The sequence below is a fragment of the Cyprinus carpio genome, chromosome B1 (genome assembly GCF_018340385.1).
Source record: "Cyprinus carpio isolate SPL01 chromosome B1, ASM1834038v1, whole genome shotgun sequence".
Classification (NCBI taxonomy): domain Eukaryota; kingdom Metazoa; phylum Chordata; class Actinopteri; order Cypriniformes; family Cyprinidae; genus Cyprinus; species Cyprinus carpio.
In genome coordinates, this window is record NC_056597.1 from 27,687,982 (window position 1) to 27,706,203 (window position 18,222).

Genomic DNA, 18,222 nt, shown 5'->3' on the forward strand with positions numbered 1-18,222 from the left:
TATTATTAATACTTTTATTTATATCTGGTGAGAGCTTGTTTTACGTTAATATGCACTACGCAACCGGTAGTGTGATTCGTGTTTAGCGCAAGTGACGCATCATTGTTTATGCATGCAGAGCTTACACAAATGTGACAAGGTTTCCAACTCCAGCAGCATCGCGCAGGGAAAAGTTACTGACGGCGTTTATTCCATGATGTTTTTGTGTAAAACTGGATGTTTATACCGTTGAATCTGTTTCTACATTAAGCCTGTAATGTTGTTGGTGGTTCTGATCCTTACGATCATATCTTCACCACCTGCAGCACTACGCAGAAAGTGTCAGCCAGCATCACCAGCTTATCTTGCTAATGTTTTAATATCTTGTTTAAATATGTTTCTGATTCTGCTTTTAATATATTCTGTATGTTTGTTATACTTTCATATCATAATGAGGATGTTGTGTAATGTATCTTAAGTTGTTTATATGCCCTTTACATCCGGTTTTACATCCAGTTAATTATTAATTCACTGGACTACACGGTGAGATAGAGTTGTGTAGATGGGTTGAAATTTGCAATTGCCGCTGTGTTTATTTGTACAGTAGGCTAATATTTGTTAGACATTAATTATTGACTTCTGTTTTTTGGGTTACATTTGCAGAAACTACCTTCAATGCTAAACTTCAATTCATATCAGTGTGTATATGGTGAAACCCTGCACCTAAATACATGTGAAAAGACATTATCTGACTCTCCGACTGCCGTGATCAGAGTACTGAAAGTGGTTAACACCATACCAGGAACCGGCATTAGTGGGGCAGTCCCCACAAGGACTTTAATCCACACTCTTCAAAAAGTTTGGATGTTTTTGTTTTTTCTGTAATTCTTATTTTCCATGGCTTCCAAGATAAAAGTTGAGAACCCATGAAATAAGAGCATTGTGAAGTGAGCGTTTGCTTCTTACTTGAAAAAAAAAAAAAAGTTGGAGGACTTTGGTTTGAAAACGTGTCCTTGGCAGGGTCATTCAGAAGAAGTTCAGCTGCAGACAAAAATCAAACCTGTCATTAACACTGGTGCAGACTAGTATTTCATACTGTCAATTTTCAAATTTTTACCGCAGTATTGACGACATCCTCACCTTTGCGGGTATGCTTGTTTCTGCGCTCAGGGTACCTCTGGCATTCTGATGTTCACCAAATTAAATGTAAAGACCACAGCCATAATAGGGGTGCTGAGGTTGCTGTGTGGCAAAGCACATTTTAATACAGTCTTTGGGTCACAGCTTTCCATTCATATTGGTTGGGTCTGATTCCCATGCAAAAAAAAGCTGCGACAACCTTAATAGAATGCCACTTAAACCCGCCATAGGTGACATTCCACCCTCCACTGATGCATTCAGCTGTGGCTCTCTGGGGATTTACGGAGAGTGTTTGATGTAGCGCTGAGGACCAGAGCTCACTGGACTGGAGATGAGGAGTTTGAACAGCAGCTTGCTTGTGCCACTGCTGAAAACCAAATCTGTAAATAAAACCATGTTTGTTTAAGGTACACAAATGTTGGCAATAAATTACTTTTCCATTTTTTAATTGCTCTCAAACAGAAAACCAAAACTGACAGGAGGTTTGAAGGAGTCACGGGAAACCTTGTTGTTCCTGGAAGCCACGTTTGTAGTAGTTTGGAAGTGAAGCCTCATTTAGGAAGCTGACTGGTTGTATGCTAGCTCCATCCTGGAAGGTGTAGTCCATCCTGCCATCAAAAGCTTATTTGAAGGGCTCCTACAGAACAAGCAGAAGATATCTGTTAGGGACTGAAATCCACATCGCAAAAAGTTTGATTTTCTTTTTTTTTCCTGTAATTCTCAAATCTGTAATCCTTATTTTAAGCTTCCTTATTTTAAGCCCAGCTAAAATTTGAGAACACATGAAATAAAGATTGTGAAGTGAGTTTGCTCATCTACGTGAAGTTGGAGGCTTTGGTTGGAAAAACTTGCTTGCCAGGTTCATTCAGAGATGTTCAGCTGCAGGAAGAACGAAAAATCAAACCTTCCATAAATCTGGGTGAAATTTACCTAGTAGTTCCCATACTGGGGGGGGGGTTCATTTTTCAAAGTTTTAACCACTGTGCATTATTGACGGACATCCTCCACTTGCAGTTGTATTGTTTTTTCTTTCTTCGGCAGGGTCCTCTGGCATGCTGATGTTACCAATTAAAATGTAAGACCACAGCATAAGACGGTGTTCTGAGATGTCTGGTGTGGAAAAAGACATGTAATTTCATTTTTTTTCAACAGCTTCATTCATAATTCACTGTGTCCTGATTCCATAAATCAAAAGACTGTACAGCGCCTACAGATGACAACTGTACTCTCATAGTGTGACACTGTCACGCACCTTCACTGATTCATTCGCGTGACTCTCTGGAATCTAAGAGAGTGTTGATAGGGCTTGAGGACCAGAGCTTCCTGGGACTGGGAAGCCATTGAACAGCATATAAATTTGCTTTGTGACCAGCTTGCTGCCACCGACAGATCTGTAAGAAACCATGTGGGTAGGTTTTAATGTACTGGTTGCAAACTTGAGTACTTGGCAAAGTGTTGCAAGCTGCACGTTTGTTCCATTATTTTCATAGCTCTCAAACAGAAACCAAAACTTACAGCTGCGGTTTGGTTTTATGGTATGTGGACGCGAAACAGTAGAGCTGGTTCCGTTGAAGCACTGTTGTATGTAGGTGGAAGAGAGTGCTCCTTTCTGGACGCTCTGCTGTTGTAGTGAAGACATGTCCAAGTCCATGGAAGGTGTTATGCAGTCTGTGGTGTCTGAAGCCAAGATCTGCGGCTGTGAAGGTGCTCCTGGGCAGAAGTGCACGTGTGGTCGGGAGCAGAAGATGTCTGTAAAAGCGACAGTTGTTGTTGAAAAGATCCACTGATCTAGTTTGAAAGTTTGCTTTTTTTTGGAGTTGGCAGTTGAGCTTGTAATGGTGGCAAGTTGCTGTCCCTTGGAGCTGGAACTGAGATATCAACTGGAAACAATAGTGGTGGCCAGAACACCCATGGGTGTAATGGGTGCAGAGGGGATCTTGTGAAGTTGAATTGTTTGAATCTGGAGTAAGTTGTATAGAGTTACAGTGTGATGAGGAGATAGGCAAACTTGCTTGCAGCAATAGGTTCGATCTCTGGAGACAGAGTGTGATCACTGCAGAGAAATCCCACGTGTCTGATTGTTGCAGCTTTAGAGCCTGAAGACTATATTTTACGAGGCAACAGTTTGTGCTTGAGGAGGTAGGGTTTCAAATTTTTACCGCAGTTATGTTTTGCCACTGAAGGAGTGTTCCTTGGCTTGCAGTTGTGTTTGGATCTGTATTTGTTTTGATGCGGTTGTGAAGCTGTAGTTGCGGTCTCCTGCTGTTGCACTCTCTGATGTTGTAACCAATGTTGTTTTGAAGTAATGGTAAAGTTGTCTGTACTGCATAACTGTGAGGTGGGAGTTTCTGAGATTGGGGGATGCTGTTAGTGGAAAGAAAATTGTAAAGGTGAAATTGGCTCTGAAGATGTAGCATGTGAAGTAAGAGTTGTGGATTCGTAAGTTACAGGCTTTCGCAGGTTCTTGGATCATGTGTTGCTCTAGATGGGTTGATCAAAACGCTGTATCCTGGTTTCTTACAGATGACACTCCTATGTGGTCATGTGAAAATGCCAGTGGACACTGTGTTGAAGCGGTCACTGTATAGCATTCAGCTGTGACGTTCCTCTGAATTAAGTGCGAGTGGCTCGATAACAATGGGGCTGTAGGGATCTCGCTGACACTTAACAACACATGGGGACTGGACATGAGGAGTTGACACAGAAAATACGAAACCCTCTCGTGCAATGGCACTGTCCCAGAACCAGAGCTCTGCTACCGTCCGCAGAAATACATCCATATGTTTTTGTTTAAATGGACAGTCAATTTGGCAATGTCAGGAGGGTACCCTGGGGGACATTTTTAATGTGTGTGGAGTCAATGACAGGTCAGTACCGACAATGACGTACAGATGTTTCGAAGGTCGAGTCACGAGAGCTGTTTACGTATCTAAGTTGTTCCGATGCAAGCACTGGGATTGTGAGTAGTGTGAAAAGCGCACTCGAAGGGTGAGCATGCTCTAGAAGGACGTGAAGCGTGGTTTTAAGTGGTCATGGTCGACAGGGTCTGAAGTAGTGTGTCCATCCTACGCCATGAATCTGGGGGTAAGTGCTCCTATGTGAAACCACGGGAGAAGATATCTGCTACAGGTGCAATGGTTGCTGGGGGAAAGCACATCTTCAAGGAAGAGGGTTGGATTTGAGGTACTTTTTTTGATCTGCGGGATGGTCTCATTTTCTGTAGATGTCTTGGAGCGGTATTAAGCTTTCTCGGTGTATTTAGCTTGAAGCTAAAAGGGTGAGAACCATGAGGGTAAAGGCGCTGGACTGACAGTGGGGGGGTTTGCAATCTCGTACGTGGACAAGCCTGTAGGTGCTTTTGTTGTAAAAACTTGCTTGCCAGTGTTCATTCAGAATAGGTATCGTTGTTGAGCTGCTAGTTGAAGAAAAAGAATCACAGCCATTCATCAACCTGGATGGTGAAAATTTCAACGATGTGGTGATGAAGCTTCACCTATGGTGTCTTAATGCTCTGTAGTTTCTGAAGTTCTAGGCATGTAATTGAATTAGTAGTCTTGGTCTCTGACACATAACTGCTGTTTCTTAGAATTTCGCTAGTTGACAATCCTCAGTTGCTGATTGCTGTTTACAGGTGCAGTTATGTTTCGACGATGTAATATTAAAGATGACAGCTTAGTTTGAATTGCTGCAGAGTACTTTCTAATTGTTGGAATTGTTTCTGAAGTAGACATCCAGTCTCTGTAACTCACACTAAAGTTTCACATATTTCACTGGTTAACAATCCTTTAGTTGCTGTAAATTCTACAGGTGCACTGTTACTTCATAATGAAGTAAACTTACTCTCAGTAGGTAAACTGGATTCGGAATCTTCCAGCTGTTGATGTTGCATTGGATTGTTTGGGACTTTTGTAAGATGTGGTTGATGAAGCGGTGAACTAATATCTGCTAGTGTACTTTCTGAAGTTGTAGGCCAGGGTGTTTTTTGAGTCAGTCGTTGTGGTCTCTGCAACTGACAACTGAGGTTGTTGGAATTTCATAATTGACAATCCTATAGTCTGTCTGATGTTGTTACAGTTGCAGTAGCACCGGAAGATGTAGGTATCGTTGTTGAAGTAAGAGTTTTGGATTCTGAAAGTTAAGATGTTGACTGTGTGGCTGGTTGTGTTTTTGTAGATGTGGTTGATGAAGTGTAGTGTGTGGGTTTCTGCATGTTTGTACTTTCTGAAGTTGTAGGCCCCCCCCCCATTGTTTCTGGAAGTAGTAGTTGTTGGTCTCTGTACTCACAACTGTGGTTGGTTTGTCGTAGGACAATCCTTTAGTTGCTGGGTTGACAGTGCAGTGTTTCTGGAAGTGTAGGTATCGTTGATGAAGCTGTGTTGTGGTTCGCTGTGTACTTTGGTTGAGGCAGTAGTTTCCCCCGAAGGAGTAGTTGGGTTGGTACTCACAGCTGGGGTTGTGGAACTTGACTAGTTGGACTAATCCTTTAGTGGTTTCTTACAGGTGCATTCTGGAAGATTATTGCTGTTGAGTACGAGTGGATTCGAAGTACAGCTTTGATGTTGCTGGAGGTTGTTTTGATAGATGTGGTTTGATGAAGCTGTAGTTGTGGTTTCTGCTGTTGTATCTTTCTGAAGTTGTAGGCAGTGTTGTTGAAGTAGTCGTTGTGGTCTCTGTAGTAACAAGTGTGGTTGTTGTGAAATTTCGCTAGGTGACAATCCTTTAGTTGCTGATGTTGTTACAAGGTGGCAGTTGTTTCTGAAGATGTAGGTAGTAAGTTGTTTGAAGTGAGTTGTGGATTCTGAGTTTACAGTGTTGATGTTGCTGGATTGTTTGTGTTGCTAGATTGTGGTTGATGAAGCTGTATTGTGGTTTATGCTGTTGTACTTTCTGAAGTTGTAGGCAGTGTTTCTGAAATAGTAGGCTTGTGGGTCTCTGTACACACAACTGTGGTTGTTGGAATGTTCAACTAGTTGACAATCCTTTAGGTTGCTGGTATTCTTACAGGTGCAATTGTTTCTGAGATGTAGGTATTGTTGTTGAAGTAAGAGTTGTGGATTCTGAAGTTACAGCTGTTGGATGTTGCGGATTGTTTGTTGTTTGTAGATGTGGTTGATGAAGCTGTAGTTGTGGGTTCTGCTGCTGCTGTACTTTCTGAAGTTGTAGGCAGTGTTGCGAAGTAATAGTTGTGGTCTCTGTACTCACAACTGTGGTTGTGGAATTTTCGCTAGTTGACAATCCTTTAGTTGGCTGTGCATGGTTACAGGTAGCAGTTGTTTTTGAAGATGTAGGTATCGTTGTTGAGAAGTAAGAGTTGTTGATTCTGAAAGTTACAGCTGTTGATGTTGCTGGATTGGTTGTGTTTTTGTAGATGTGGTTGATGAGCTGTGTTGTGGTTTCTTTCTGCTGTTGTACTTTCTGAAGTTGTAGGCAGTGTTGTCTGAGTAGTAGTTGTGGTCTCTGTACTCACAAATGTGGTTGTTGATGAATTTCATTAGTTGACAATCCTTTAGTTGCTGTTATTGTTACAGGTGCAATTGTTTCTGAAGATGTAGGTATTGTTGTTGAAGGAAGAGTTGTGGATTCTGAAGTTACAGCTGTTGATGTTGCTGGAATTGTTGTGTTTTGTAGATGGTTGTTGATACTCTGTATCGTGGTTTCTGACTGTTGTACTTTCTGAGTTGTAGCAGTGTTTGTTGAAGTAGTAGTTTTGTTCTCTGTCCTCACAACTTGGTTGTTTGGAATTTCCGCTAGTTGACATCCTTTAGGTTGCTGAGTTTGTTACATGGTTCAGTGTAGGTAATTCTTGTTGAAGGTAAGTAGTTGTGATTCTGTGAGAATTTAGCAGGCTGTTGGATGTTGGCTTATTGTATGTTGGTTTGTAGATGTTGTTATGAACTTAGTTGGGTTTCTGCTGTTTTAGCTTGCTGAAGTTGTAGGCAGTGTTGTTGAAATATTGTTGTGGTCTGTGCACTCACAACTGTGGTTTGTTTGAATTTCGCTAGTTGAGCAATGCCTTGTAGTTGCTGTTATTGTATCCCGGTGCAGCCCGTTTTTCTGAAGACTGTAGGTTATCGTACAGTTGTTGAAGTAAGAGATGTTGCTCCTGTGGTATCCTGACTTCCCGAAGTAGCACTGATTGTTTGTCTGTTGTAGTTTGTGGTTGATGAAGCTGTAGTTGTGGTCCTTGCTGTTGTACTTTCTGAAGTTGTAGGCAGTGTTGTTGAGTTAGAAGTAAGGGTTGTGGTTTCTGTACTCACAACTGTGGAGGTGGGAGTTTTCGCTAGTTGGGGGATGCTGTATTATTGATGCTTTGTTACAGGTGGCAGTTGTTTCTGAAAGATTTGGGATTGTTGTTGAAGTAAGAGTTGTGGATTCAGAAGTTACAGCTGTTGGATGTTGTTGGATCATTTTGTTGCGTAGTAGATGTGGTTGATAAAGCTGTAGTTTTAGTGGTTTCTGCTGTTGTACTTTCTGAAGTGTAGGCAAGTGTTGTTGAAGTAGTAGTTGTGGTTTTCTGTACTCACAACTGTGGTTGTTGGAATTTCGCTAGTTGACAATCCTTTAGTTGCTGATGTTGTTACAGGTGCAGTTGTTTCTGAAGATGTAGGTATCGTTGATGAAGCTGTAGTTGTGGTTTCTGCTGTTGTACTTTCTGAAGTTGTAGGCAGTGTTTCTGAAATAGTAGTTGTGGTCTCTGCACTCACAATTGTGGTTGTTGGGAATTTCACTAGTTGACAATCCTTTAGTTGCTGTTATTCTTACAGGTGCATGTGGTTTCTGAAGATGTAGGTATTGTTGTTGGAAGTAAGAGTTTGTGGATTCCTGAAGTTACACAGCTGTTGATGTAGCTGGATTGTTTGTTTTTGTAGATGTGGTTGATGAAGCTGTAGTTGTGGTTTCTGCTGTTGTACTTTCAGAAGTTGTAGGCAGTGTTGTTGAAGTAGTCGTTGTGGTCTCTGTACTCACAACTGTGGTTGTTGGAATTTCGCTAGTTGACAATCCTTTAGTTGCTGATTTTGTTACAGGTGCAGTTGTTTCTGAAGATGTAGGTATCGTTGTTGAAGTAAGAGTTTTGTGGGATCATCTGAAGTTACAGCTGTTGATGTTGCCTGGATTGTTTGTTTTTTGTAGATGTGGTTTGATGAAGCTGTAGTTGTGGTTTCTGCTGTTGTACTTTCTGAAGTTGTAGGCAGTGTTGCTGAAGTAGTAGTTGTGGTCTCTGTACTCACAACTGTGGTTGTTGGAATTTCGCTAGTTGACAATCCTTTAGTTGCTGATGTTTGTTTACAGGTGCAGTTGTTTTCTGAAGATGTAGAGTATCGTTGATGAAGCTGTAGTTGTGGGTTTCTGCTGTTGTACTTTCTGAAGTTGTAGGCAGTGTTTCTGAGGTAGTAGTTGTGGTCTCTGTACTCACACTGTGGTTGTTGGAATTTCACTAGTTGGACAATCCTTTAGTTGCTGTTATTCTTACAGGTGCAATTGTTTCTGAAGATGTAGGTATTGTTGTTGAAGTAAGAGCTGTGGATTCTGAAGTTACAGCTGTTGATGTTGCTGGATTGTTTGTTTTTGTAGTTGTGGTTTCTGCTGTTGTACTTTCTGAAGTTGTAGGCAGTGTTGTTGAAGTAGTAGTTGTGGTCTCTGTACTCACAACTGTGGTTGTTGGAATTTCGCTAGTTGACAATCCTTTAGTTGCTGATGTTGTTACAGTGCAGTTGTTTCTGAAGATGTAGGTATCGTTGATGAAGCTGTAGTTGTGGTTTCTGCTGTTGTATACTTTCTGAAGTTGTAGGCAGTGTTTCTGAAGTAGTAGTTGTGGTCTCTGTACTCACAACTGTGGTTGTTGGAATTTCACTAGTTGACAATCCTTTAGTTGCTGTTATTCTTACAGGTGCAGTTGTATCTGAAGATGTAAGCATAGTTGTTGAAGTAAGAGCTGTGGATTCTGAAGTTACAGCTGTTGATGTTGCTGGATTGTTTGTTATTGTAGATGTGGTTGATGAAGCTGCAGTTGTGGTCTCTGCTGTTGTTCTTTCTGAAGTTGTAGGCAGTGTTGTTGAAGTAATAGTTGTGGTTTCAGTCCTCACAACTGTGGTGGTGGGAATTTCAGTAGTTGAGGATGCTGTAGTTACTGATGTTGTTACAGGTGCGGTTGTTTCTGAAGATGTAGGCATTGTTGATGTAAGAGTTGTGGATTCTGAAGATACAGCTGCTGATGTCGTTGGATCATTTGTTGTTGTAGATGTGGTTGATGAAGCTGTAGTTGTTGGTTTCTGCTGTTGTACTTCTGAAGTTGTAGGCAGTGTTGTTGAAGTAATGCGTGTGGTTCGTCCGGTACTCACAACTGTGTTGGTGGGAATTTTCAGTAGTTGAGGATGCTGTAATTACTGATGTTGTTTACAGGTGCAGTTGTTTCTGAAGATGTAGGAGCATTGTTGAAGTAAGAGTTGTCGATTCTGAAGGTTACTGCTATTGATGTTGTTTGGATCATTTGTTAGATTAAATTTACATAACAAATACTTTAATTCAATGCATTTTTAATTAATAATTATGGTCTCTGTACTCACAACTGTGGTTGTTGGAATTTCACTAATTGACAATCCATTAGTTGTTGATATTGTTACAGGTGCAGTTGTTTCTGAAGATGTAGGTATCGTTGTTGAAGTAAGAGTTGTGGATTCTGAAGTTACAGCTGTTGATGTTGCTGGATTGTTTGTTGTTGTAGATGTGGTTGATGAAGCTGTAGTTGTGGTTTCTGCTGTTGTACTTTCTGAAGTTGTAGGCATTGTTGTGGAAGCAATAGTTGTGGTTTCTGTACTCAACTGTGGTGGTGGGAATTTCAGTAGTTGAGGATGCTGTAGTTATTGATGTTGTTACAGGTGCAGTTGTTTCTGAAGTTGTAGGAATTGTTGTTGAAGTAAGTGTTAGGGATTCTGAAGTTACTACTGTTGATGTTGTTGGATTGTTTTTTATTGTAGATGTGGTTGATGAAGCTGTAGTGGGTGGTTTCCACTGTTGTAATTTCTAAAGTTTGTAGGCAATGTTGTTGAAGTAATAGGTGTGGTCTCTGTCACTTACAACTGTGGTTGTGGGAATTTTTCTGTAGATGAGGAAGCTGTAGTTACTGATGTTGTCACAGGTGCAGTTGTATCTGAAGATGTAAGCATAGTTGTTGAAGTAAGAGTTGTGGATCTGAAGAGTTACTGCTGCTGATGTTGTTGGATCAGTTTGTTGTTGTAGATGTGGCTGATGAAGCTGCAGTTGTGGTCTCTGCTGTTGTTCTTTCTGAAGTTGTAGGCAGTGTTGTTGAAGTAATAGTTGTGGTTTCAGTCCTCACAATTGTGGATGTGGGAATTTCAGTAGTAGAAGATGCTGTAGTTACTGATGTTGTTACAGGTGCGGTTGTTTCTGAAGATGTAGGCATTGTTGATGTAAGAGTTGTGGATTCTGAAGTTACAGCTGCTGATGTCGTTGGATCATTTGTTGTTGTAGATGTGGTTGATGAAGCTGTAGTTGCGGTCTCTGCTGTTGTACTTTCTGAAGTTGTAGGCAGTGTTGTTGAAGTAATGCGTGTGGTTTCGGTCCTCACAACTGTGTTGGTGGGAATTTCAGTAGTTGAGGATGCTGTAATTACTGATGTTGTTACAGGTGCAGTTGTTTCTGAAGATGTAGGCATTGTTGAAGTAAGAGTTGTGGATTCTGAAGTTACTGCTATTGATGTCGTTGGATCATTTGTTGTTGTAGATGTAGGTGACAAAGCTGTAGTTGTAGTCAGTGTTGTTGAAGTAGTAGTTGTGGTCTCTGTACTCACAACTGTGTTGTTGGGAATTTCACTAATTGACAAATCCATTAGTGTACTCACAACTGCAGTTGTTTCTGAAGATTTCAGGTATCGTTGTTGAAAGTAAGAGTTGTGGATTGTTGAATTACAGCTATTACATGTTGCAGTTGTTTCTGAAGATGTAGGTGTGGTTGATGAAGCTGTAGTTGTGGATTCTGTACTTTCTGAAGTTGTAGGCATTGTTGTGGAAGAAATAGTTGTGGTTTCTGTACTCACAACTGTGGTGGTGGGAATTTCAGTAGTTGAGGATGCTGTAGTTAGTGGTTGTTACAGGCAAAGTTGTACTTTCTGAAGATGTAGGTATTGTTGTTGAAGTAAGAGTTGTGGATTGTGAAGTTACAGCTGTTGAGTTGTGGATTGTTTTGTGTTGTAGATGTGGGTTGATGAAGCTGTGGTTTGTGGTTTCTGCTGGAACTTTCTGAAGTTGTAGGCATTGTTGGGGAAGCATGTGTTGGTTATTGACAACTGTGGTTGGGAATTTCAGTTTCAGTTACAGCTGTAGTTATTGTGAGGTGCAGTTGTTTCTGAAGTTGTAGGAATTGTTGTTGAAGTAAGTGTTAGGGATTCTGAAGTTACTACTGTTGATGTTGTTGGATTGTTTGTTATTGTAGATGTGGTTGATGAAGCTGTAGTGGTGGTTTCCACTGTTGTACTTTCTAAAGTTGTAGGCAATGTTGTTGAAGTAATAGGTGTGGTCTCTGTACTTACAACTGTGGTTGTGGGAATTTCTGTAGATGAGGAAGCTTTAGTTACTGATGTTGTTACAGGTGCAGTTGTATCTGAAGATGTAAGCATAGTTGTTGAAGTAAGAGTTGTGGATTCTGAAGTTACTGCTGCTGATGTTGTTGGATCATTTGTTGTTGTAGATGTGGTTGATGAAGCTGCAGTTGTGGTCTCTGCTGTTGTTCTTTCTGAAGTTGTAGGCAGTGTTGTTGAAGTAATAGTTGTGGTTTCAGTCCTCACAACTGTGGTGGTTGGGAATTTCAGTAGTTGAGGATGCTGTAGTTACTGATGTTGGTTACAGGTGCGGTTGTTTCTGAAGATGTAGGCATTGTTGATGTAAGAGTTGTGGATTCTGAATGATACAGCTGCTGATGTCGTTGGATCATTTGTTGTTGTAGATGTGGTTGATGAAGCGTGTAGTTGCGGTCTCTGCTGTTGTACTTTCTGAAGTTGTAGGCAGTGTTGTTGAAGTAATGCGTGTGGTTTCGGTCCTCACAACTGTGTTGGTGGGAATTTCAGTAGTTGAGGGGATGCTGTAATTACTGATGTTGTTACAGGTGCAGTTGTTTCTGAAGATGTAGGCATTGTTGAAGTAAGAGTTGTCGATTCTGAAGTTACAGCTGTTGATGTTGTTGGATCATTTGTTGTTGTAGATGTGGTTGATGAAGCTGTAGTTGTGGTCTCTGCTGTTGTACTTCCTGAAGTTGTAGGCAGTGTTGTTGAAGTAATAGTTGTGGTCTCTGTACTCACATCTGTGGTTGTGGGACTTTCAGCAGTTGAGTATGCTGTAGTTACTGATGTTGTTACAGGTGCGGTTGTTTCTGAAGATGTAGGCATTGTTGATGTAAGAGTTGTCGATTCTGAAGTTACAGCTGTTGATGTTGCTGGATTGTTTGTTGTTGTAGATGTGGTTGATGATTGTAGTTGAGGTCTCTTTCTGCTGTAGTAAGTTGTGGTTTTGTTGAAACGGGTACTTGCTGTTGTACTCCATCGTGTTTGTGGATTCGAGCAGTTGAAGTTACTACGATGTATGTAGGCATTGTTTATGTAATAGTTTGTCGATTCTGAAGGTTACAGCGTGGATGTTGCAATTGTTGTGTTGAATGAAGCTGCAGCTTTGGTTTCTGCTGATGTACTGAAGTTGTAGGCATTGTTGTTGAAGGATTGTGGTGTTGTTTGCTAGATGTAGGTTGACAAAGTTGTTGTAGATGTGGTTGAGAATAGCTGTAGTTGTAGGCAGTGTTGTTGAAGTAGTAGTTGTGGTCTCTGTACTCACAACTGTGGTTGTTGGAATTTCACTAATTGACAATCCTTTAGTTGTTGATATTGTTACAGGTACAGTTGTTTCTGAAGATGTAGGTATTGTTGTTGAAGTTAGAGTTGTGGATTCTGAAATTACAGCTGTTGATGTTGTTGGATAGTTTGTTGATGTAGATAAAATTGATGAAGCTGTAGTTGTGGTTTCTGCTGTTGTACTCTCTGAAGTTGTAGGCAGTGTTGTTGAAGTAATGGCTGTTGTTTCGGTCTTCACAACTGTGGTGGTGGAAATTTCAGTAGTTGAGGATGCTGTAGTTGTTGATGTTGTTACAGGTGCAGTTGTTTCTGATAATGTAGGCATAGTTGTTGAAGTAAGAGTTGTGGATTCTGATGTTACAGCTGTTGATGTTTTTGGATCGTTTGTTGTAGATGTAGTTAATGAACCTGTAGTTGTGGTTTCCACTGTTTTAACTGTAGCAGTGGAATGTTCAGTTGTGGCTGTGGATGCAGTATTTGTTGTTTCAGCTGCTTTTGTCTTTTCTGAAGACGTAGTCATGGTTGTTGAAGCAAGTCTTTCTGTAGTTATAACCATTGTTGCACCTGAAGAATCTGATGAGGTTGGAGCTGGTTTTGCTGAGGTTGAAATGGCAAGTATAGTTGTTCTTTCTGAAGCCGTATATCCTGAAGTTGAAGACTCCTTTTTTGAAGCACTGGATTTTAAAAAGAAAAATATAATAAATTATATACCTTTTAAATTATTATTAACTTAAAAAAAAAAAAAAACATGTTTGTATTAGATTAAAAAAAGTAATTACTAGTGGTGGGCCGTTATCGGCATTAACGTGCTGCATTAACGTGAGACTCTTATCGGGCGATAAAAAAATATCGCCGTTAATCTATAGTACTCAAAGTTGGGTTGGGAGCTGGGTCTACTACACAAGCTATGATGATTTCACCTAGATGTTTTAACGGGGATGTATAGGCTACCTAGCCGAATTGCACTGTAGGGGGCGAGAACAAATCTTCGAACCTGTGTGTATGCCTACTGTGAAATTACCACATCAAACGTGACGTGCTAACATTGATGCAGCTATGAACCCGCCGGGTTTGTTTCAGGGGAAAAAAAAATTATTTTAAGAAGCTTCCCAATGGAAACGTCGACAAGACTCACGCCTGGTTCACACTCTGTCTGCAGTGCGTATGCAGTCCGTGTGTGTGGTGCAAAAGCAGCATGGACTCATTGTGCTTTCACACAGGAAGCGTTTGAACTCCGCTACTGATCCGCGGCTGTTTAGTCCACAAACACAACATTTGTTCATTATTTTATATTTCAAATCATGTAAAAATAAAAATATTGTGACCCTTTTATCACAGAACAGTAACAATCTTTCATAATCATATTAGTTAAAACTCAATAAATATTAACAACATATTATTCATGCATTTGACTTCTAGGTTTGTATAATAAGCTGCTCAAGCAAGCGGCAAAACATTTAAACATAACTTTTCTTGTTAGGATATCGCAAAAATTTAAAATTTAAACACCACTAACAGAAACAGTCGACTCTTGTGCCTTTTGCATTTAAATCTTTATTACAAGCAATTGCACGGTTCATGAACTTTGTTTTTCTGCTTCCATAAAAGTGCATATATTATGTTGCCTCGTTTATCTAAAGGTGCTCTTTTTCTTGTTTTAAACCTAACCAAAAACCTATGTGTTGCATGTGAAACACAGTAGGCTTTAATTAGTATACATTATTGTGAAATTACTGCATTTCCATGTCAACCATGTTAATTTTCTACCGCGGACAATGTGCTATCACTTTAATTCAGCGCGTGCAGCACAGCAAAAATAGATTCGGTACGTAAACGATGGCTGCACTGCTGCAGACGCACCGCTCCTGGAACGCACGGACGGACCGCAACCGCATGAACGCTGGAATCCGTTTACATGGGTGCGTAAAAAAATATGCAACTGCAGACGGAGTATGTGTGAAAACAGGCGTAAGGTTGTTTGCACCTTGTGCAATGCGGAATTAGTTTACTGTAGGAGTTCTTCCAGTCTCAAGTACCACCTAAACGCAAAGCATCCCTTAGCTGATGCGGAAGATGCCGGGCCAAGCACTGATGTAGCGCAGGGGAAGAGTCGTCGTCAAACTACTATGTTTGAGTGCAGCACAGCTCTATCAGTACTAACAAGTACATCTTATTGAACATATTTTATTTTCATCACCAATTATTATAGTAGTAAAACAGCTTTCTCAAGCAGTTTGTGATGCATTTTGGAAACAGGAGATGAGCCCCTGGTCTAATGCGCCACCTGGCTTGAGAAACCCGTTCTCAAAGATTTACTTCAAATTAGCCATTTTAATCTAGATTAATCTAGATTAATTCCAAGATTACAGTGAGATTAATCTAGATTAAAAAAAATTAATCTATGCCCACCACTAGTAATGACACATAATTGAAATCCAAACAATCACTTACCCAACTCTAGTCGCAGAATTAATAGCACACCACACAAACACTGTGAAGAGAAACAAATTCCTGAAAACCTTTCAAGAATCTTTGTTTATGTTTAGCCAAAAGAAAGTAGAACACATTCTATATTCCATATTCATATTCCATTAATATGATAAATTACACACATTTTACATTTACAATACTTACACAGGGTGAATAAAAGTTTCGTTGTGCCATCCTGACTAGAAAGAAAACAACTGCTGAAAGAGGATACAAGACATTAGATATTATTTTAATTGTTGTACAATTGATAATTTTATCTTTCATAAAATAATATCTACAAATGAGTAAAATTTCTGATCAGCAATTTGAGTTACACATAAGGTAGTGCAATAAATAACAAAAATGTAGCGGATATTAGTATCTATAGCTGGGCTTTTGTGATTGCAGCCAATGAAAATGCTTCTTTATAGGTGCATGTCCTACTACTTGGTGAGTGTGATTTCAACAAAGTACAACATGTTCCTGGATCAAAATCCTTGTTGATCCTGGAACAACATTCCAATCAACCAATCAGAATTGAGATATAACTTTTCAGGAAATATCTGTTTTAGGCATAAAATCATGGTTAGGTGCTTCTACACCCTTGCATATCAGCTATCATGTCCCAATGATTTAGGAATAAATTATGGATAAGGTTAGGTTTAGGGAGAGGGATTGTGTTAAGTCTATATTTCTGGACAATAATGTTGATCCAGGATCATCAAAAATATTGATCCAGAAACGTGTCTTACTTGGCAAAATCACGGCAACCCCTACTCCTTACAGAACAGATTGTAAAACCAGACTGCTTCAGGTAGAATAATCTAGGATAAAATCTGAACACCTTACTTTAACATCTAATTCTAACAGATGCAATAAAAGAAATTTTTATATGGACAAAGCTGTAAGCGTACCTGAAATGTTCCAGGTTTTAATGTAAGCTCTGTCTAAAAATAGTGTAGTCTAGCCCAAAATTACCTCCATTAATTAATTAATTTCCATTAATGAGACGCATGTAGAGTGAAAATAGTATTATAAACTACCACACTTCCACAAGCACGCAACAGATCCAGAAACGCACATGGTAATCCAGACATACAAGTGAGTCTGTGTTTGTGCTCTGGAGAGCATCGAAGGTTTCATTTTACAACGTGTCCTAGCAGCTTTGAGCAGTGAAGCCAATAACAGACATATCTGTTGATTTCTTGAATGCGTTGCCAATCAGAGGCATTTGAATCACTCAGTTTCTTTTTTTTTTTTGTTCTGAGTTGCTGAAAGGATTAATTAGTACTGATCCTCTCATTATAAAAAAAAAGTGCAGAGACAATGTATAAGAGATTCATTGTGCAGTAGCTGTAACAAGTTTGTGAGATGAACTGAGATGAGTGACGGCTTTTCAATGTTTATAAGAGATGATATGATATTGATTTTATACAACAGTTCAATAAACGAGAAGTTGATATTAAGTGGCTTACATTTTAGGAACACTGTTGTCTGACTTTGCTCTATTTTATTAATGGAAATAGTTCCAAAAAAGTCACAGCTGACCTGTTCAATTCTCCAAGCTGTGTTTCGTTTATAAATGAATGTGTGTTTTTGAAAGAATCTAGTGAGTCAATGTTTCAGTCACCCATTCATAAAACAGTCACTCGCTTTGTTCATGAATGAATCAGCTGTAATAATAAATGCATTCATGCCACCTTTGAGCCTCATTAAACAGTGTAAATATACCGAAATAGCCTACCACTCATGTGTGCTTCTGTGCACCTATGTAGTGCAAAGATTTTGATGATACTGATTTCCTTTGGTTGATAAACCCATTCTTCCTGATCTTGTTTTAATTATTTTTTTTTTCATTCTTTTTTTTTTTTTTTTTTTAAAGGTTTGTTAATATACATTTCTGAATTTGATATTTAATAGGTTAGAAAAAAATGTCACTACTAAGGTGTCAAATATGGCCTCATAATGGTAAGGTAAATATTTTTTTTTTTCATTGATCGGTAGGTTCTCCTAGATTTTTGACTCGGCTATATATATATATATATATACATATATATATATATATATATATATATATATATATATATATATATATATATATATATATATATAAACACACACACACACACACACACCACACACACATACATATATATATATATATATATATATATATATATATATATAATATATATATATATATATATATATATATATATAATTTTACTTTTTAAGTTAAGCGCTCATTCACATTTTGCCAATGTTTATAATTAAATACGAAATGCATTTATATAGATGCATGAAAAAGATTTGCGAGTGGTCGAGGCTCTCGTGATGTCCAGTGTCCAGTAACTTTACGCGCGCTTTAGGAGACCCTGGATAACGTTCCTTCGCATCGGATGAAATATTTTTTTTTTTTTTCAGTTATATTTGCTACAAGAGTTTTTTAATAGAAACCTTTTTTTTTCTTTATCTATAAAAGAAAAAAAAATCTGTAACGCATGTAAATTAAAATGTATAGCATATAAATGTGTACGCATATGCTTACTATCTAACTCTTGATACGATATCCATTATAGGCCCTTTTTTAAATTAATTAATATTTAATTCATTCAGTGACCTACCTTCTCCCGCTCTTCAAAGTCATAACCATGAATAACGAACAATATTCCTTACAATAGTCCTTGCTCTATGTGATGCGTTTTCGTTCAAAATGTACAGACTGACAAGACAAAAATTGGGCCAGTAAATATAAGGTGTGTTGACGTTTGTAAAGTAAG

General features: G+C 39.2%; 1 long non-coding RNA gene and 1 pseudogene across 1 annotated transcript; both read right to left on the reverse strand.

Annotated features, from left to right (window-relative positions):
* The window catches only part of LOC122135924, a 140,364-nt pseudogene that overhangs the window by 13,710 nt on the left and 108,432 nt on the right, over nucleotides 1–18,222 (reverse strand).
* On the reverse strand, nucleotides 12,917–18,198 carry LOC122135929. Its single transcript, XR_006153786.1, has 4 exons — nucleotides 18,067–18,198; nucleotides 15,608–15,660; nucleotides 15,425–15,464; nucleotides 12,917–13,647 (listed from the first exon to the last, which is right to left on the reverse strand). It is a non-coding gene; the product is annotated as an uncharacterized LOC122135929 (long non-coding RNA).